We start from the raw sequence: 20,664 nt of genomic DNA, 5'->3' as shown, positions 1-20,664 counted from the left end.
TTTCACTCAGTACGGTGTCTCCGAGGCCCATCCCTGCTGCAGCCTGGGTCAGGATCCTGTTCTTCTGTGAGGCAAGATCGTACTCCATTTTACGTGCATACGCCCTGCGTTTGTCCATGCTTTCTGAGGGATGCCTGGGTTGTTCACACCTTCTGGCTGTTTTGAACAATGCTGTGAATGTCGTTTACGAATAACTTCAAGTCCCTGCTCTCCCAGAAGTGGAATTGCTGGGTCATGGTAATTCTGTATTTAATTCTTTGAGGAATTACTATGCTGTGTTCCACAGCAGTGATAAAATTTTACATAAAAAACAGAAAAAATTCCTTGTTGACTTTACCTGAGCAGCTGCTTTGAGCAGCCTCTCCAGCCTGAGGCTGATTTCCCAGCTCCACGTCGCTCTGCCCCACGCCCGCCCCTGTCCCTCCTCCACCCCACCTTTAACGGTGTCGCTGGTCGGCTGGCTTCACTGCAAAGACCCTTCAGCCTTGGTCCAGTCCTGCTTTCCTTTCTCACTTGCAACTGAAGAAGAAAAGTGCGTTCTACTGTTCAAAACTGCCCTCGCACCTGTGCTGGGGTCCCCCGCCCGCCCCTTCCTCTGCAGTCCTGATGGAGTCCGCACCTCCGCTCCCAGCCGGGAATCTTCTGTGGCTTTTGCTATGTGTACGTCCATGCCCTGGGCATTCAGGCGCCTATGGAGTTCTCCTTCCCCTGCGAGAGGGTCCTTGTACCCGTGGGCAGTGGCCTCTGGTCCTGCCCTCTGCTCCTCACCCCCGTGGCCACGGATGGCCTCTCCCAGGGTGACTCAGTGGCATCTCAGATGTGGCCTCTCCAAGCCAGACTCGGTCTTTCTCTTCTCTCCATCGCTTCCCGTCCCTTTGCCCGCCTCGGCGTCACGGGCCCTGGGTGTCAGGCCGTCCTCAGTCACTCTTGGTAAACGTAAGGGCAGAAAGCCACTTCCGTCTGCTCCCTGCACCGTCGTGGCCGTGGCTGCCCTTTCTTTAGTTTTCCTAAAACTCCCATCTGGTGGTCATGGTCTTTTTCTCAGAATGCTGTGTTTTCCAGCTGCTTGGAAAAATGGGTCAGACTCTAGTTTCTGCTGCTCAGAAACCTTCCTAGCCAGCCCCCCAGCCCTCCTGGTCCTTATTCTCAGACCCAGTAGAGCGCTCCCCTCCGCACTCTGCCCCCAACACCACAAACGCCCGGATGCTTGGAAGCCTCCTGAGGATTCATCCAACTGTTGACAGAAAGAAGCACCGGCCCCAAGTGCTAAATGAGTAACAGCTGATATCATGGACCACCACTGTTTTTAAGTTTATCATCTTGATCCTTAAAATAATCCTGTTAAATAGTTAGATCATTGCTTACAGATGAAGATGCCTGGAGATAGTCATTAACTTACCCAAGGCCTCGCAGCTGGGATGGGGCAGAGTGACAACTGAAGCCTGGGCAGCCTGGTGTATGTAGGGGGGCAGTAAAGGGAGTTAAGTTGGGTAGGCTGGTCATGGAGGCTACTCGGAGGGGGAGATCTTGGCAATGGCCCCCACTGTGCTGGCAGCAGGTGGCTGATTCAGATGTAGGGTATTTGCGGCTTTGCAATCGGACTTAACACAGGCACTGACGTTTTCGCAAATACTACTAACAACTCTGGATGATTCTGGAAAAGGCTGTCCTGTGACCTAGGTTTAGTCTGCTATTTCATCTAAGGCCGAGAGTTCCATAACATGCGATAGAGGGAAATTCTGAGCATGATCCCCAGTAAAAAAGAAATTCTTGGGTGTGTGTATGTGTGTGTGGTATATATGAACTCGAGAAACTGAGATAAGTTTCATAAAGTGTGATGCACTCTGGCATTTTCTATGATAGTACCCTCTAGGTTGTTCTGAACTAATGCACTGCGCTCAGAAAAAATTGCTGGTTGACAGGCACTGAATTTATTTTCTGAACGACTCATGTATCTCAATTCACATTTGAAAAACACTGCTCTTTTATTATTTTTTAATTTTTAATTAAGGTATCATTGATATACCATCTTATGAAGGTTTCACATGAACAACATTGTGGTTACTACATTCACCCATTTTATCAAGTCCCCCCCATACCCCATTGAAGTCACTGTCCTTTAGTGTAGTGAGATGCTATAGAGTCATTGTCTTCTCTGTGCTGTACTGCCTTCCCTGTGACCTATCTATATTGTGATTCCTAATTATAATGCCCTTTAATCCCCTTCTCCTTCCCTCCCCGACAGCCAGCCTCCCCCATCCCTCCCCTTTGGGAACCACTAGTCCCTTCTTGGAGTCTGTGAGTCTGCTGCTGTTTTGTTCCTTCAGTTTTGCTTCGTTGTTATACTCCACAAATGAGGGAAATCATTTGGTACTTGTCTTTCTCCACCTGGCTTATTTCACTGAGCATAATACCTCTAGCTCCATCCATGTTGTTGCAAATAGTAGAATTTGCTTTCTTTTTATGGCTGAATAATAATCCATGTACCACATCTTCCTTATCCATTCATCTGCTTAGGTTGCTGCCATATCTTGGTTATTGTAAATAGTGCTGAGATAAACATAGGGGTGCATATGTCTTTTTGAATCTGGGATCTTGTTTTCTTTGGGTAAATTCTTAGGAGTAAAATCCTGGGTTAAATGGTATTTCTATTTTTAGTTTTTTGAGGAAACTCCGTATTGCTTTCCACAATGGTTGAACTAATTTACATTCTCCACATCCCTGCCAGCATTTGCTCTTTACCATTGTTTAGATTTCTTCCACAGTTTCTCCTGTTCAGTTTAGCATGAAAATATTCTTAGCTTTCTGTGTCTCCCATTGTCTTGTAAAGCTGCAGACCCCTGGCGCTCAGTGACTTTCCTGTGGGCATGTGGATTGGACTGGAGAAAAGATTAACTGAATTTGAGGCCCCCCAAGCTGAGGTTGGTGTTTGGGCGTGCGAGCTTTGGGGCTGCCCCTGAGGTGCAAGCTACTGTCTCTTGCCCTTGTAACCGTTTGTGGTGCCCTCTCCGTCTGGCCTTCTCTGGAAGGAACTGTGCTGGAAATCGGCTCTGCTGTAATCACAGCAAATACAGTTGTTAGGTGAGGTTTGTCTGCCAAGAGGCACTTTTCAGTTCCTTAAAAATACTATCTTGACTTGAAATGAACTGTACCAACTTGCCTTTTATCTTACTAAAATTCTCCTTATCAGAAGTTTTTGCTGCTTTTCGTCCATTTCTAAGATCGTTGTCCATTTCTAAGGTTGTATGGGGGGGTCCACACTGCCTCTCACAAATTTGTAAGTTTAGGGTTTGTTTGTCTTCAGGAAAAACTGGATGTGTTAGGAATAACAGTGAGGGATCAGAAATCACACCGCTGCGGCTGAGGAAGACCAGGTTCCCAGGTACCTTTTATGCACCTGGGGCCTCGCATGTGGTCGCCACAGCTCCCAGCCCAGCCCCACCTCCTGGGCCCTGCATGTCCCGGTCCACAAGGATGTGAAGTCTGATCAGTTCCCTTAAACAAAGCAGGTGTTCATTGTGTCCTTGCCTCAGTTTTAAATGTAATTGGTGATCTCCTTAGAAAAATGGGGGTACCAAAGTGTTTTTTAAGAAAAAGAAGGCTCAGTTATGTCTCACCTGCCATAGATTACAGGTTACCATTTTCATCTTCATAATCGTATGTTTTTACTCCTTAGTTAGCATTCATGATATATAATAACCTATAACATATTATGCATGTACATATATGTATATGTGTGTGTATATATAAATACTTTCACAATTTTAATTTTTTCCACATGTATTGCTGTATATCCTTTAGTCTTTTTCAAGAACATGCTTTTAAGATTATGTTGAACATCATGACCGCCTCGTGACTTATTTAACTAGTTTTCTGTGTTCGGGTACGTAAATGGTTTCAGTTTGCATTTCTATGAACAGTGCAATGATAAAGCCTCCGGGCTGACCTTGTCTTTATGGCAAAGACGTGATGCATCTGGTTGGCTGGGTGGTGTCCAGATTTCCAAATGCTCTGACGTCCTGTGCACGTCGTGACCAGAGCTGTGAGGTGCCCTCCCCTCCCGGCTATGAACCTGCCCCTTGTGCCCATGCACTGGCCTGGCCTTGACACTCCCTAGAGCGTGACTCTCTCTGTAGTTCCACTTCATCCTATGCTTTGTGGGGTCGAGGGGCTCAGTTGCCGTGCTGAGTGGCTAGGGAGCGTTTGATCCTCAGACCCCACGTACTTGGGTGACCTCGGCACCCCTTGGCATTGGGACCTGTGGCTGAGTCAGGTAAGGACAGCAGAGCTCGTCTGAGTCCAGCTTCCTCAGCTCAGGCGATCCTGGGCCCTGAGGAAACCAGCCAGCTGGTGGTTTAAAGAAACAGGGAGCATCTGAGCCAGGAAGGTGTACTAAGGACCAACAGTAAAATATTTTCTTCACTTTTTTTTTTCCCTGAGGTTGTTGGGGTGGTTGACTGTATTGATGATTCCAGAATGCTGCTGCTGGGAGGCTGGGCTTCGCTTGCAGGTATCACTGGTGTGGACAAGGATGAGACTGTTTGCATGGCGACCTTCCAGGGCATGCTGTCTGTGTTGGGGGAAGACTTGTCCACCCAGAATATCTGGCAGCTGAGGGCTGGTGGCCCAGGAGAAGCCAGCCATGAAGGGCATGGCTGGCTACACTTGACTGAGAGGCAGCAGTAGGCCAGGCCTTCTGGAGTGTTCTCCTGCTAACAGGTGAGCGAGGCCCCAGACTCCAGGAACCGAGGGGACCAAGCCAGGCTGGGGAGTGGTATTTTTCTCCCAGGACTGCTGTAACCAAGTACTGCACACTGGGGGGCTTAAGACAGAACTTTATTCTCTTCAAGTTTCTTCTGGGCGCTTGGCTGTCTCACAGTGTCCGAGACAGGGTGGTTTGTAAAGAAGACATTTTTTTCTCACACCCGAAGCCTGGAAGTCCAAGTTCAGGCACCAGTGGGACTGGTTCCAGTGAGAGCCTTCTTCCGGGGCACAGACGGCTGCCTTCTCATTTACTCTGCTGTGTGACCCTTCAAGAGTGCTAATCTTGTCATGGGGGTCCAACCCGGGGACCCCGTCTAATCCTAATCACCTCCGAAGGAGTCCACCACCTCCTACCATTACACTGGGCATTAGGCTTTCACCGTGTGAGTTTGAGGGTGGGGTGGGCGCAAACATTTGGATCACAACAGTGCTCTAAGAGAGGATCCATTCTACGTCCTTCTCCTGGCTTCTGGTGGCTGCTGGAAGTCCTTGGTATCCCTTGGCTTGTGAGCACATCACTTCCTCCCAAATCTGTCTCCTCCTTCACCTGGCGTTGTCCCTGTGTGTCTGTTTTGTGTCTTCTCGTCTTCTCAGCCTTCTAGGTATGTTGCATTGAGGGCCCACTCTGCTCTAGTTGACCTTAGGTTAACTTAGTTGTATCTGCAAAGACCTGTTTCCAAGAAAGGTTACATCACAGGTACAAGGGGTCAGGAGTGGAGCATACATTTTTCTGGAGCACAGTGCAACCTACACAGTAGTCAGCTTATGCTCCACATGGGTACGAGTGGCACCCAGGCCAGGGGCTGAGGATGGGCTGCAGAGTAAGTGGACCTGAAGCCAGGTGCCCAGCCCTCTCTGTGTGTGCACACAAATCACCCGGAGGTCTTGTTAAAATGCAGATTCTCACTCAGTAGTTCTGGGGAGGGAGCCCAAGATTTTCACCTCTTACCAGTGCCCAGTGTTCCCTTCAGAGCTGACCTCACCTGGGCCTCAAGTCCTTGGCTACCTGATGTTCTAGGCTATTGTGATTTGTAAGCTCTCCCTTCATACAGGTGATGAGACACTTGCAAGTGAGTTCATGACTCATGTCAAAAAGAAGCAGAAAAAAAAGAAAGGAGGTGAAGAAAATATTTTTTTGGCTTGCTCTTAGTAAACCTTTGGCTGCTTTCTGGCCTGTGGCTTCCAGACTCTGCAGAGAGTTCCCCAGTCTGGCTGAGGAATTTGAACTCACCAGACACTAGGGCTTCCAGCTCCAACCAGGCTGCTAATTCGGAAGCGTTTGCCCAGCCCTGGATTTCTGGGCTCCCTCCTCTGGCCACAGTTCCTTCGGGGGGAGTTCCATGGTTTTCTTGGCTGCCTCCCTAGGATGCTGGAGATAACCACCCACATGGGCAAGACTGATCTGAGGCCGCCTGCATGGTTACACTTACTTCTTGACCACCTCCCCACCCCATTTGTGCTGCACAGTGCACTGGGACAGTAGCAGAAATGAAAACCATTTCTGTTCTCCACTTGACTTCAGCAAACCAACCATTTGTATCAGTTTTCTACCAGCTCTGGTGCATGCTTGTGAGAATTTGTTTAGTTGGAAGATAGGTAACGTTCAGTTTGCTGCTTTTTTAAATCACTGTATCATAAACATCTTTTTATATTAACAAGTAGTCACAGTTGTTGGAATGACTGAATGCCAGTTCAAAGCATGTTCCAGAATTGATGTGCATTCTTTGGCTAGTCAAATGAGTTTTTATCATCAAATTTTTTCCACTGTTGCATACTAGGATTCTGCTTTCGGCATTTGAAGCCTGCAGTGAATGATGTCACTCATAGGGAGTTGTTGTTACTGATCTTTACTTTTGTGCCAGATTTCCTGCGTGCTGATTACCCCCATGTTCCTACCTGTGTCAGAGGACAGGCCTTGCAGACATCCGCCCCCTGCAGTGACGCTCACTAGGGGAAAAGCACTCCTCTGGACTTGTCACCTCAGCGCTCAGGAACCAGAGTGATTTTCCCCGACCTTGGCCTTCAGAAGTCTCTCCCCAGCTTCTCTTCCACATCTGTAGCACCTCGTCATTCTTGTATTTGTTCACTTATTTAAAAAATTCACTTAATATGATCATTCTATGTGCCAGGCACTGTGTGAGGCGCTGGGCGTGCAGCACAGAGAATACAGGCATGGCTTTTGTTCTCATGGTGGTTATGTTTAAGTGAGTGAGACCGAAAATGACCAGATAGCCACACCCTTATGGGGTATAGCTGTACAATTCAAATAAGTGATTTCAAACAAATCATAGGCATAAATCTCTTGCTTTAGGTTGTGGTAAGTCATTTTAAGAAACAGTAAGGGACAGGATGATAACGTGTACCAGGGGAAAGAGGGTAGGGAATAGTTTGGGGGTATATGGAAGGTTTCAAGGAGGAGTTGGCTAAAGAAAGCATGAGGTGGGGGTGCTCAGCCTGGGGCCGCAGATGGGAAGGTATCTGTTGCTTTCAGGAAATTATAAAATCAGTGGCTGTGGCTGGATAGAGTGGGCGCCGTGGGAGAGCCAGGACCGTGGGTGAGAGGGGCGGTGGGCCTGCTCCGGGTCTGGGGAGGCTGGGGTGGGCTGGGTCAGGTTGGACTTGGCTCTGCAGAGGCTCATGTGGTGACTGTCTGCAGCCTGGACCGGAGCAGCTGAGAGAGGAAGCAGGGGGCTGAACGGTCTTGGAACCCAAGGAGCGACCGTGGGCCAGGGCCCGTAGCAGAGCTCTCCATCTCGGCACCGTGGGCATTTGGTGCGGATAATTCTGTTGTGGGGCTGCCTTGTCACTCGAAGACGTGAGCAGAATCCCTGGCCTCTGTGCAGTAGATGCATTCCTTAATGTGACAACTAAAAATGTCTCCAGACATCGCCAAATGTCTTTGGAGGGGGTGCGGGCAGCAGTGCCCCTGGTCAAGAAACACTGGGCCGCAGTGTTGGGGGACGAGTTTGGAGGAGACGGCGACTTGCTGGTGTAATTTACAGGCTCTGATGGGGGGTCTGCGGTGGGGGGTGAGGAAGAGGAAGGGAGGCATCCTCACCCCCCTCCCAACTCTGTGGCCTAAGCCTGTGTGTGAGGAGATGTCTTGAGAAGGGGGTGGAGGTTGTGGACGGCGTGGGCATTGAGGGTGGGCATCTTCTGAGACTGACTAAAAGTCGTCTGCCAGGCACTGCCGTGTCAGCCCCTCTGCACCCTCCTTCCCTCCCGGGGGCCCCAGCCCTGGAGCACGCAGCCGCAGTGTGCTCCTTGGCCTGATTTCCTTCTTGCTGCATGTTTCGGGTATCACCTTCATGCGTGTCCACGTGCCATTTCTGACTACATTGCCAGCTCTGGGGTGGCTTCTCCCATTGTTCCCTGGACAGCCTTCCATTCCTGCCCCTTGTCTGGTGTCTGCCTAGTGGTCCTGCTGGCCGATTGGCTGTTGGTGTTTGTGAAGATAGCGTTCGTCCCCACTGGCTACTCAGTTTCGTGTCATCCGGCGGAGGAGAAAGCCAAGCCCTGGATCCCATAGGGTTTGTAGAGAGTTTATGTGCCACTTTTGCCCAGATGGTTGGTGGAGCATGAAATAATTCTAATCCTTTGTATTTGTGCCGCTCTTGCCGGTCAAAGCCTTCTGATGCATATTATCTCTGATGATCCTTCTAGGGCCACCGTGGGGTCTGTTCAAAGTAATAATGGAAGAGCTTTCTGAAGGGATGGGCAGAAAACATAATTATGGAAAGTCTGTACATTCTGATAAAAGAGTTGTTAATGGAAACCTTTATATCCCACATCTGTGGACTCTTCTCTGGAATCTTCACATGGCAGCTGCCCTGTGGAGTCCCTTCAGAGGGAGTTACTAGGAAAGGTCTACAACAGTCTTGTCCAGTCTCAAACAGGGGCTTCTCCAGAGGACTGGAGATACAGGCCCCTTGTAGGTTGGCATGTACCTCACTGGAATGGTGTTTATGAATGCATTTGCTGTAGGTTTTTGAGGATTGTTTTTACGTCTTGAGTTTTTGTGGATTGAGGCCTCTATTGATTGCACTTTGCATAAACCTCTAAATAAGAGAGATGTTCCAGTTATTGGATAAGAAGACTCAATATTCTTAAGATGTCAGTTCTTTCTAACTTGATCTATACCTTCAGTGCAATCTAAGTCAAAATTCCAGCAAGTTACTTTGTAGATATTGACAAGCTGATTCTCAGGTTGACACGGAGAAGCAGAAAACCCGGGGCAGTCAGCACAGTATTGAAGGAGAACAAGTCAGAAGACTGACATGATAAAGCTACCGTAATCTAATTGTGTAAACCCAACTCAAATTAGCTTCAGAAAGAGGGAAAATAATTGATGCCTGTAGTTGGAGAAGCCAGGGCATTAGATAGACATGGCTGTGCGCAGGGGTTAAAATGTGTCCTTTCTCAGAGCTGTTTCTTCCATTTGAGGGAAAAATGGCCCTCCGTAGTCAGAAGCTTGCATTTTTCTTAGTTTATAATCCTAGAGGACATACCGTCTCTCTTCAAGGCCATAACAGTCCTCAGAAGGAACTCTCATTAATCTTCCTGTAAAGGACAGACCTTCCCTGAAAATAAAAGATACGAGGAAGTTAATGCAGAGGGTGGACCGCCTGAGCCAGACTCGGCCAGCAGAGAGCTGTTGCGACGTTTGTAATGTAGCGGAAGCCAGTGCAAGTGTGTGACTTTATGAAATGGGCTCTGCAGCTGTTCTCTGGCCCTGTCTACAGGGCTGATGGAAAGGGTAGTTAAAGCCTTCACCTAGGATCGGTGTTGCAGCCAGCATGCCAACCAGCCAAGCTGAGGCCCAAGAGGAGACAAGAGCTGAAATAAGCCCAAGAAGAATTTTATTGAAAGGTTGACTAGTGCGAGGGCATCAGCAAGTGGGAAAAGGAATATTTCATACAAGAGCCTAAAAAAATCATCAGCTCCATTATACTTTTATTGAATAATTACAAAGTTTCATCAGAAGTATTTTGCAAAACTATGATGGAGTAAATTATTTCTGTGTGTTTATTGATGAGATCATGGCCCTTCTGTAAAGTTGAGTTTCAGAAGCATTCAAGTAGTTAACACTGGGGAGTCAGGGAATTGGGGCTTGGGAAAGTCGTATCCAGAATTTTTTTCTGGAATTTACCCAGGAACAGAGCGGTCCTATGAGGGAAGGTCAGCCCTGGTTTCCCACTCTGCAGCCCACTGCCTTTCCCTGACATCGGAGTCAGTGTACATTACATTGGCTCGTTTTAAAATCGTGTGCCAGGCAGTATAATTCTGATGAGAAGCTGAGCAGTATTATTCTCTATGAACTGTGAATGTGACATTTTTATAATTCCAGTAGAATTATTTTTCCCTTGGGAAATCCTAGACATGCAGTATGGTACACTGAATTAGGGGAGAGGTAAGGGGGAAAAAAAGCTATAAAAGGTGTACCTTATTAAAACGAAGCGGGCTTTATTCTTGCCTGTGTAACCTTCAGATACAGTGACTGATTGTTAGGCAGACGCACTTATTTTTCTTGAGCATAAATTATCTTCTCTCTAGTTTAATGAGTAATGAAGAACAACAGTCCTCATCGTCTGATTGGGTCAAACCTAATAAAGGTATAGTTAATTCTGAGAGTGATATTTTCATGTCCTTGTGACAGTACCCATTCTGTGTGGTCAGCCCCAAGAATAAACACAAAGGTGCTCCGTTTGAGAAATTAGGTGACCACCAACTGCTTTCATTGCTCTTCTTTTAAACGGTCCATTTTATATTAAGATGGACAAAAACTACTGTTCTGCTATTTGTCAGGCTGATTGTCTTGTGCTGGTTCCTGGGTGGGCCCAGACTGCTGACACGTCCCATCACCAGAAGGGAAGAACTTTGTACATCCATCAGCCCTGGCAAGCATCCTGCTGATTGACACGGTCAAACAGGGGGCTCCCTGCTCCTTTCTGCAGCCATATTTTTGCAGGTCCACACGGACAGGAAAACAAACCTCTGGTCCAGCAATATGTAGGTGAGCTCCAGACTATATGATTCACTTCCTGAAATCTCCCCTTTGGGTGTCTCGTTTGTGAGTGGCAGGTGCTCACCTTTCCTTGCTTCAGCCTTCCTGCTGCAGCCGGAGGCACCCCAGGGCAGCAGGCAACCGTGGGTGCTGGTGAGCTGGGGTGAGTGTGCAGTGTTCTTTGGGATGTGTTACAAAAATGTGGCCTGTCACAGAGTCCAGAGCCATCAGAAACTGTAGGCGGACTCCGTTTAATGAAACTTTCATTTCTTTATTTTGATTGCTTCTCAGAGACAGGTCACAAAGAAGGAAAAGGTCCTCCTGTAAAATACACGCACAAATCTGTCACACAGAGATGACTTCCTGTCCGCTCTGGGGTCACAATTACTTCTGAATTCTTTCTGTCTCTATGTGGCTTATATGTGTGTTTATAACGAGCCGGTGGTAAAGGCATGGCCAGTGGTGTCCCCAGCACGTACAGATGTCGCTTCCCATGAATAGGAAGCGAACACCTTCTTACCGACACACACAGACTTGCTGGGTCCCATCAGCATCCAGTGAGATGCCGGTAAGTGGAGAGCTACCTGACATAAAGTGACGCCAAAAAGTTCAACCAAAATGATGAACAAAGACACATAAGGAGAAAGAACCACGAGGCAGGGGTGGCGTGGGAACCTCTGCGGGAACCTGCATTGGCAGCTGAGTGCCTCCTGGTGGTGGGTGGGGTCTCCGCAGGGTGTGCAGCCCAGGCCCCTTGCTGCTCTCCAGGCCGCCAGAGCCTTCTATTCATCCTGGTCCTCTCCTGCCCCGGAACAGACCTGCCTCTTGGGCCTGCGCCACCTGCCCCAGGGGCTCACCTCTGGCCTGCCCAGCTCCTCTTTGCTGCCTGCCCACGAGCCGGCGTCCTCATCTTCCTCCAGGCCTGCCCCCTCCCAGGTCACTGTCCCGGGGGCATTTCTGTGTGGGGGATTTCTCCTGTTGTTTCTCTGTGGGCCCAGGACACCTGCCGTGACTCCGGCACCGCCCTCCCTGCCTTCCTGTCTGCAGTTTCACTACATGTTGCAGCCCTCTGTGGATGAGGGCAGGCAGGTGCCTGAAGCCCGCGTGTCCGCAGTGAGTGGGAGCTGATGTCTCCATGGGAGTGGCCGGAGAGCTCATTCTGGGAAAAGTAGAAGTTGGGGTCACGTGAGGGTATGTGCCCCGAGTTTGTTCTCACAGAGGAGACAATCTCGAGTGCTTCCCCGTCTGCTTTAGATGAGGAACCCTGTGGGTGGTGGCGTCAGGGTTAGTATGTTGACGTGTATGTACTTTAAACATGTATGCAGAGGCGACGTAATTGGGTTACTTCCTAGCACACTGAGGTCTCATTGGTGCCAGCTGTGGAGTCGTACTGGCCCTTGGCCATGAGAATGCACAGAAAAGGTGTCCTCTTCTGGCTGCAGGAGAGGGGACCAGGCATTTGGTCCCCAAAATAGATAACAGAAGAGGAGCTGCATAATGGCATCATGATGAGGACTGCAGGCAAGACAGGGACCCAGAGAAAATGGTGAGTGGCCTGACGTCCTCAGGTGAGGGTTGGTGGAAGCAGATGGCCTGGCTCTGGGCTGGAGGGGCAGGTGGCAGTTTGCGGGGGAACATTCCAGAGAGGGTGCAGAAGAACGGGAGGAAAGGAAAAAGAGAGAGTGGAGCTGGCAGGCGTGGGGCGGCTTTGCCACGACAGGAGCCCAGGGGCTGGAGGGTGTAGTTGCCCTGGGAGCCCCGTGGGGTGGGGGGCGGTCCCGACCCACCCCGGACCTCACCGCTGAGGAGTGGGGATGCGTTCTAATAATCCGGTGGCAGCAGTTGACATCCTGCGCTGACTCATGTAGAGCTGACATGTGGGGGTTATTTTTTTAATCCAAAATTATGTTTTTAGAAAAGGACAAAATCTCTCAAGGGAAAAAATAGGGGGAAATGGATTCTTCCCCTGTGAGGGGTAAGGGTCTCTCCTTAAGAAAATTACATGAGTTCTTAGAAGTTTTATTCTATGAAATTCTTTATCCTTTTTTTTCTTTTGTCATGGGATAACTTTTTTTCATTTACATTTTTAAGTAAAATATGTCTTTAATTGAGAAAAGTTCTCCTGGAATCTTGCAAGTCCCCTTTCAGTTTTGTGGCACATATGGGGAGCCCCTTCTCGGGGGCACGGCCAGCGGGCGCCCTCCCAAGACTGCAGACAGGCTGTCCCAGGAGAGCCACTTGGGGGATCTGTGGGGCTGGCCCTTGTCCTTCACTTGGGGCGCCCGACCAGCTGGAGGGTGACGAAACGTGAGACCAACATCCTGCCTGTGTACAAAGCATTTGTAGAAAACCGCGATTGTTTCCTACGTGTGCCGGTCACGCTCGGCTGTGGATGTGGCCTGCCCTGACTCACTGTCCCGCAGGAAGGTGGCTCTGTGCCCGCATGAGTCTTGGCTTCCCTTCCCTTCAGGGGTCCTTGCAGCTCCTCAGCTTGTCCTGTGGACTTTCAACTCCCCGATGTGCACCTCATTCTGTGCTGTCAGCTTCTTGTCGGCGGAGGGGTGGAAAGAGCGCTGGATTCGGGCATGGGAGACACGGGGGAGTTTCTGTGGACGCAGTGCTGGTGGGGCTTGAAGCTTCTGATTACTTCTGATGTCCTACAGCTCCCCTGCTCCCTGTGGGCTGTGTTGGCGGGCAGAGCTGACATGCTTTTAGTCTTAGCCGTTCTTTGTTCCTGTTTTAAGGACAGCATATTGTGAGCAGCATAGCATATTGGTGTTATTTTTCCCAATCTGACAACCTTTGTCTTTTATTTGGAGTCTTTCATGTACTTGCTTGTAAAGATTCTGTCTGAAATCCCTATCTTGAAAAGGTGAATTTTAAATGGAGGTATAATTCATATACATTGAAATGCACACATGTGGTACATACAGCTTACTCAGTAGGACAGATGCTTACATCAAGTCACCCACCCATCCATCACAACACAGACCATTTCTGTCAGGAGTCCCAGGTGCTGGGCTGGCGGGGGCCTGCTCCTCTCCTCTGCAGTCTGAGCCTTATGGTCCCAGCTGCCAGCCGCTCCAGTTCCTTCAGACAGAAACTTTTCACTCCACTGAGTTTTCTTGTTCCCATTTGTAAAACCAAGGAAAGAGCTTTATAGACTGTGTTGTGAGATTCCCTCTGCATTTACATACACTCTGCGATCCTCTCTCTTGAAACCAGTCACCTCTTCGAAATAGATAGTGAACATCAAAGAAAAGTTGGCATAGGCTGAAGAGGACAAAATGCCATCATTTTCTTGCATTGGAAGGTAATTTAAGTGTGCACAGAGACGGATTTTTTAAAAGAAACCTTTTTCTTAAAGAAATACTCGATACAGTAGTCAGTCCTTTAGAGATGGTATATCTTTGTATTTTGGACCAATTATATAGCTCCTCAAATTAGTATGCCAATTGTGTGATATTTAAAATCTTTTCCTTAGCTCATTTGTTTTTTGACACTACGTTAAGTTCAGTGGAGGAAAGTCTCATTCACACCCCACATATTCATAATTTGGGATAATTATTGTAATGGCTGAGCTGCCATTCACCTCCTCCAGCCAGGAAAATGAAGCTTTTCCAGACAAATGCGTATTATAAGCTGGACTAAGTCATTGATGGCGTGAGCCTACTTCCTACGAGAATAAAGGCTTTTCAGGGACCACAGTATATCTGTATCTGTCTCAACTCTTCTTACCACCAGACTGCTTCCAAGGAGCTTAGAAGTGATGAACTCCAAGCCCCCTTCAGCTCAGAATTTGAGTTCTTGCCCATATGCTATGCTGCCTTGTTAATTTCCTTGTGAAAACTGGAAAGGAATAGCATTTCGTCTGAAAATTTATTGTTCTTCCTTGACACTTTACTGACCTCCCCTCCCACTGCCACACAAACACGCTCTACAGGGTTTCGTTGATATTTCCTTTTGTGTAATAATTACTATTTACTACCCAGCCGTCCTGAGGTTTCCTTCACTTCAGTTGCATTCCACTGGGTCTGGACAAGGTCGCAACCTCTGGAGGTGCTGGGGCTGTGTAGGCACGGTTCTGTTTTCTCCGGCATCCCTGCCCCGCAGCATCTCACACAGGCAAACCTGAATGTTCTCCTGGGAGGAGCCCCAGATGCACACTGAAAGTTACGTGTTGTGGTTGACACTGAGTTTGGCGCTAGTAGCCTGTCTGTAATGCTAGGCTACTAAAAACTGGTTTCATTTATTCTTTGTTTGAATTTGGACTTTCCTACCCAATAATTTAATATTTTCAAATGACACCTTTGGACTTTGATTTATCAGGAGCTAGGATGGAGTCTGCCAGCCTGCAATTTGCTTTTCTTCTCTCTCGCACTCCCAGTGTCCCCTCATTAGCTCATCATTGTTTTCCTAACTCCTCAGAGGCTGGTGTGATCTCACTCCCAGCCCTTTGTGACCCCCCAAGGTAGGTAGAGGAGGCTGTGCTCTCTCTAGGAATTAAATATGTCATCTCCATTTGAGAAGTTGCTGAACCCATGGTGCTCTATTTTGGCAAAATAAATACTATTTTCAAAGAATTGAAAACCATTTATATTTCCTTTATTAGGAGATACAATGTTTTATGAAGCATGTAACTATCCACTGATGTTCACCTTGTAAGAAGTGGCTGCTGCTAGCCTGAACATGTGACAGTTCATTTCTACGTATTTGCACTTGTGTGGACCCTACCCTGGGGGTGTTTTTGTTCATTGAGACTTCTTGCGTTGAGGAGCAGATAATGACCTTGCACATGGCTTAGTGCCTCCATGATCCCAAGTCTGAAAGGTCCCTGGGGTGCTCTCCCTGCATCAAAACAAACCGAAAGGACCTGGCTCCAGTCTCTTCCCTGCCTCTGCTTCTTTTTGTCTGCTTTCAGTTCTTGTTCAGTGGGTCTCTGTGCTGTGACACGGACTGGCTTTGAGGACTGCCTCTCCAGTGACAGCAGCTTCAATAGCCATCCATGCCTTTCCTGGCCTTAATCTAAGACATGCCTGGGTTCTGGCTCAGAAATTTTTGGCTGTGTCGTCAGTTCTTCTACCTGCTGTGGACAAACAGAATCAGGGTCTCGAGTTCTTTTTAAATCGCTTGTGTTGAGGTATAATTTACATTTTATAAATGCAGCCCTTTTGAGTGTATGGCTTGAAGAAGTTTGAAAGTACATGCAGCATCTCATCACACCACAATCCTGAGTTAGAACTGGATTTCATCATCCCCGGAGTTCCTTGTGCTGGCCCCGTGACGCTTATACGTATGTCGGCTCTTCACAGGTCAGAAGCTGAAGTCAGAGGGTGAACACGAGCCCTGCTTTTCCCCTTTGGCTTCTGCTGTGAGCCTCCTCTAAGCTATGGGCTCCTGCTGTTTTATTTCCCTCTTTCTCCCCATCACTGTCATGGGATGCTGACATGTCCAATCAGTAAAGGGTAATTGTTGTAAGGAGGAGAGGTATTCCCAGCAGCTGTCACTTCTCACTCGGGATGCAAGAGCCTGCCTTCTCTCATTCATTTTCTCTTTCCTCTGTATGGGAACTATTAAGTCATACCCAGTTCTTTCAGGCCCTGGGCGTGGTGTCACCATGTCTGGCTGCAGGGGAGAGGGCAAATAGAGATTTCAGTGGGAGGGTAAGAAGGGACAGTGGCTATGCCCTGCACGTTCCCTCCTGACTGGCTCCTTTGCTGTCCCTTCACTCCCTCTGGTCTCTACTTGTGGGCCCAGCAGGAATGATACTCTCCTGGCCCTGCTGCGCTTTGTCTGTCTTCAAGTCTTGCCTGCAGAGATCTCTGCCTGGAACGCATGCTTCCTCCTCTGTCCCAGGGGACCTGTGATCAGCCTCCAGTCCCCAGTTCAGAAGCCGCTGGTGTCAGTTCATCCTGGCATCCTGTGCTTCATGCTTTTGTTCTCCAGAGTCCTCCACAGAAGACTCCCGTGGTTATGAACCCACAGTGAGCAGGTGTGTTGGCAATTGCTGTCTGCACGTCTGGCTTCTCCGGCAGACCAAAGCTCTTGGCCGATGAGCATTTGGCTTGGCATGCTGGGGCACCAACACCTTAAGAACAAATGAATATGGGAACTGGAGGTCAGAAAGTCACTCTGAAAATGCACCTGCCACTGGCGTCCAAGGAGATGCAGACACCTGGTGCCGTAGCCTATCTTTCCTGGATGCCTCGGAGCTGGCTGAACAGTTCCAGTTCGTTGGTGGCTGCATGTGCCCAGGCAAGGCTCCTGACCTGACTGCTTTGGTGCGAGAAACCCTTTGGCTGTTAAAAAGGTGTTAATCATTTGAGAAACTCACTAACTGAACTTCATAGAGAGGAGGTGTGCCTCCTGTTAATAGATAATAAAACAGAGTGGAATAATTTGAATTTTTTGTAATGGATGTGATTATGAATGATTTCCCTATTTACTCGTATAAGAGGCTAAATGGAAGATGATTAGTGAGTTCCATTTTCTGTATTTCCTAAGGTGATTTCTTAATCTTCCAAACAAATAACTGTGATACGTGGAAGAAAAAGAAAAACCTATTAAAAGTTACTTAAAATCTTTAAGAAGCTGTTTAAAGCTTTAGAACTGATCAATTTTTCTGTCCCTTTATTATGATATGACACAGGAGAGGAAACATCCTAGACACCCTTTCTGCTGTCCCCTGTTAACCTGGGCTCAAAATTGCTGCATGCATTTCCCATCACCATTTTGAGCTACTGCCCTTGTCATTAAGAGGAATGATGAATGTTTAGATCTAAAAAATATTTATGCTTTTCCATCTTTTGGTATTTGCTCCAAAAATACAGTATTCTTAATGCATCTAAATCTTTCTAACTCCCATTACTTACTATTGTTCTGCCATTTGATGACTAAAGAATTTTTTTTTAACCTCCTCTATCCTTAAATCCTTCATCCAGTAATCTCCTGGCTAGACTGTGGGTTTTTTATAACCTATAATGAATTAATTGGGGAGTGACTGTTACACACTGCAATTAGGAAGATAATATATGAAGCCATTTCCAGCTACATGTGTCTATGTTCTCTACCACACTCGGGCTCCAGCGGTGTCTGGTTACTTCAGTATAAATATTTCCTATTTTATTTTTGTTAAGCAAAGACATCTGGTTCAGGTCCACTCACTCGTTGTCATATCAAGACTTTAAATCTAATCGTAGTGTAGAAGGCCCTCCTCCGAGTTGGGCCTCTGAGCAATAATGGGACTGGATGGGAGCCATCTCCTGGGGTCCAGCAGCTTCTCCTCGGGAGCCCAGAGGGAAACACGATTTTGCACCCATGCCTCCTGCGGGGCAGTGTTCAGTCCAGCAACGCCAGACTGCCTCCTGGGATGAGGAGGCAGAGATCATATATTATTTCCATGGCAGAGGTCAGAGAGAATGCACACAAATTAGTATCTCAACAAAATACCACTTGGCCATGTTTTTCAGTGAGTTTCCATGAGGAATTCCAGGTTCCAGGGATGGAACTCAAACAGGACCTTAGGGTCTCTGCAGAGTACATCCATCCCCAGGGATGCTCCGTGGCCCCTCCTGCCACACCACGTGGGGACACAGGGTCTCATAGAGGTGAGACCGAGGGCAGGGGAGTGCTCGATGGGGTTGCTTCTGAGGAAGAGGGTTGATCAGAGGCATTCTGTCTCCTGAAGGCTTGGGGAGTTGGGAGTCTCGGGTGGCTAACCTGGGAGGCATTATGACCCCCTTAGCCCAGCTGGGATGGGAGACCTGGAATCCTCTGCTCCTTGATTCCTGGTTTGTTCATTGTCCTCTCTTCCAGTCTCTGCATTTTAGACCATTGTGTGCCCCAAACCTGATTCTTACCCCTTCAACCCTCCGCAGGATGGAGAAGTCTTAGGCCTGGACTTTGGGGAAGGATTAGGGGAAACAAAGGGGTGTGAGAGCCCTTCTTACTTACCCCTGGGCCTTCTTTGCTGTGTTTGCAGTTTATTGGTTTGTACAACAGTCAGCATGCTCTCATGGACCAGTAAAAACCAATTGCCACTGACCAAAAGATTGTACTCACACATTGGCCCCCTCTCTGTGCCAGGCAACATTCTAGGAGGTGCATCAGTGGGGCGGGGGATGCATACAAAGCCGAGGGTCTGTTGGTCAGGGAAGGAGACAGTGGAGAACCGTGTTATCCATCAGTGAGGGATAAGCGGCTGCAAACATCAGCTGGTGTTTATTATTGTTAGATCATTTTACTCAAGAAAGGACCTCCTGACCTTAAAGTAGGTGGGCTCCAATCACATAGTAAGGAAATACGGTCTAAATTTTAAAAACTTTGGGCTCATTACAAAATTATTTCTTTCTCTTATTTTATCACAACCCATTGGACACAGCGTGGTAGATCATCCCAGGTATTTGGACTCAGGACTCTCTCCACCAGAGGCCTCCTTTCTTTTTCCCGAATTTCACCTCTGGATACTATGCTTTTCTTTTTTTTAAAGCTTTGGGGTTTTATTCATACATGCCTTCATTTAACAGATGTTTCCCAGCACCAACTCAAGACAGGTATCAAAAGTGGTAGGGATGTGGGAAGAGTTGGTTCTTGGGGAGACCCCAGTGAGTAGGGGGCACAAGAGGACCCCAGTGAGAAGCCCATAGGGCTGCCCAGCCCTGGGACGTGCGGAGGTTGGAGGAACTTGCTATGCAGATCCAGGAACCAGGTCTGGAGAACCCCTGTGTGCAGGAAGGGAGATCCCACCTGGTCTCCACAATGTAGTAATGGTCTGGTTCAATGCACACCCACATTTGCTCCCCACAGTGGGCCTTCAAAGTCGGGTAGCCTTCTCTTTAGTCCCTATGATATCTTTCCCATTATTTTCTTTAAAAAAATAATGCTAAAACACATTAGCCTAGAGACTCGATGCCAGCTTGCCATTATTTTACAGGTCACCTGGCAGAATTGATAAAGAAGCAAAGAAACTTTATATTTGCAATTTGCGCTTACATGAATACAAGGGCTGGATATCCATATGATAAATCTTTTAAAGGTCATCTGAAAAATGTAATAATCAACTATTTTGCAGAAATCATGAAAGATAATGAATATTCCTTACATACAAAATTTTTAAAAAGCCCTGCTAATCTTACATAAATGGAGACCTGTGGCTTGGGAAATGATTTACTGTGGTTCATGAAAAGTGTCATCTTGTAAGCATTTTAGATGGACATGAAATGATCACCAAAAAAATGGGTGCTCGTGATGATAATTAAGTGTTGGTGGTGATTAAGAGACTGATATCAAAGATGCCAGTAAAGTGAAGATATATTCATGAAAATGTGAGGGGCAAAATTATGTCTAAATTAATATTCATATACTACGATGGTAATTGGAATGCATAGTTAAATAAATGAAGTATAATAATAAACACTTGGCTTTTATCTGTATCCATAAAAGTATATATATTTGAAGTGGCCAAAATGTAAAATGCTCTCTTTGGGACAATGAGGAACTGTTTCCCATCTATGGTCACCTGACTCGTTGGGACATACCAGTTCCATACAGCGGGGGATGTGGCAAGTGTTGATGGTGGGCTCCAGAAAGCTCCAGAAGGGTCCGGAAGGTGAAGAAAGATGGTCCCCTTGTGCTTAGAGCACGAGGACTTTGTTCGTGCTGTGTGTGCACTAGATTCACGCTACACTTGCCAAAGTAGTAAGAGTTCTCGGAAGGTGAATTTGCAATTCTCCAAGCAGCTTATGAAGCATCAAGTTTTCAGGTGAATTCTGGGAAGTTCTGTGATGTTTAGAGCATCAAATAAAGATGGGCCATTGCTTTAGAAGTTTTCTCCTGGCATTGATTGGGTCCCAGAAATTCACGCTGGGCTTAGTCCATTTTGCCCTTGGCAGTGGGGG

The 20,664-nt window shown here is 47.6% G+C and overlaps 1 protein-coding gene and 1 long non-coding RNA gene across 5 annotated transcripts in view; both read left to right on the top strand.

The window, feature by feature from the left end:
- Window positions 1-20,664, top strand: part of DOCK1 (dedicator of cytokinesis 1) — a 466,830-nt gene that overhangs the window by 118,868 nt on the left and 327,298 nt on the right. The window lies entirely within an intron of this gene.
- Window positions 1,007-19,177, top strand: LOC118971112 (uncharacterized). Of its 3 annotated transcripts, none has more exons than XR_012132957.1 (3): window positions 1,007-4,273; window positions 4,561-12,314; window positions 16,715-19,177. It is a non-coding gene; the product is annotated as an uncharacterized lncRNA (long non-coding RNA). The 3 variants fall into 3 exon arrangements; XR_012132956.1 differs by lacking the exon at window positions 1,007-4,273 and having other exon boundaries at window positions 4,413-4,719; window positions 6,627-12,314; XR_012132958.1 differs by lacking the exon at window positions 1,007-4,273 and having other exon boundaries at window positions 4,413-11,881; window positions 12,121-12,314.

The sequence above is a fragment of the Manis javanica genome, chromosome 7 (genome assembly GCF_040802235.1).
Source record: "Manis javanica isolate MJ-LG chromosome 7, MJ_LKY, whole genome shotgun sequence".
NCBI classification, from domain to species: domain Eukaryota; kingdom Metazoa; phylum Chordata; class Mammalia; order Pholidota; family Manidae; genus Manis; species Manis javanica.
The sequence above is the reverse complement of the archived record's forward strand: the minus strand, read 5'-3'. Positions and strand labels throughout refer to the sequence as shown.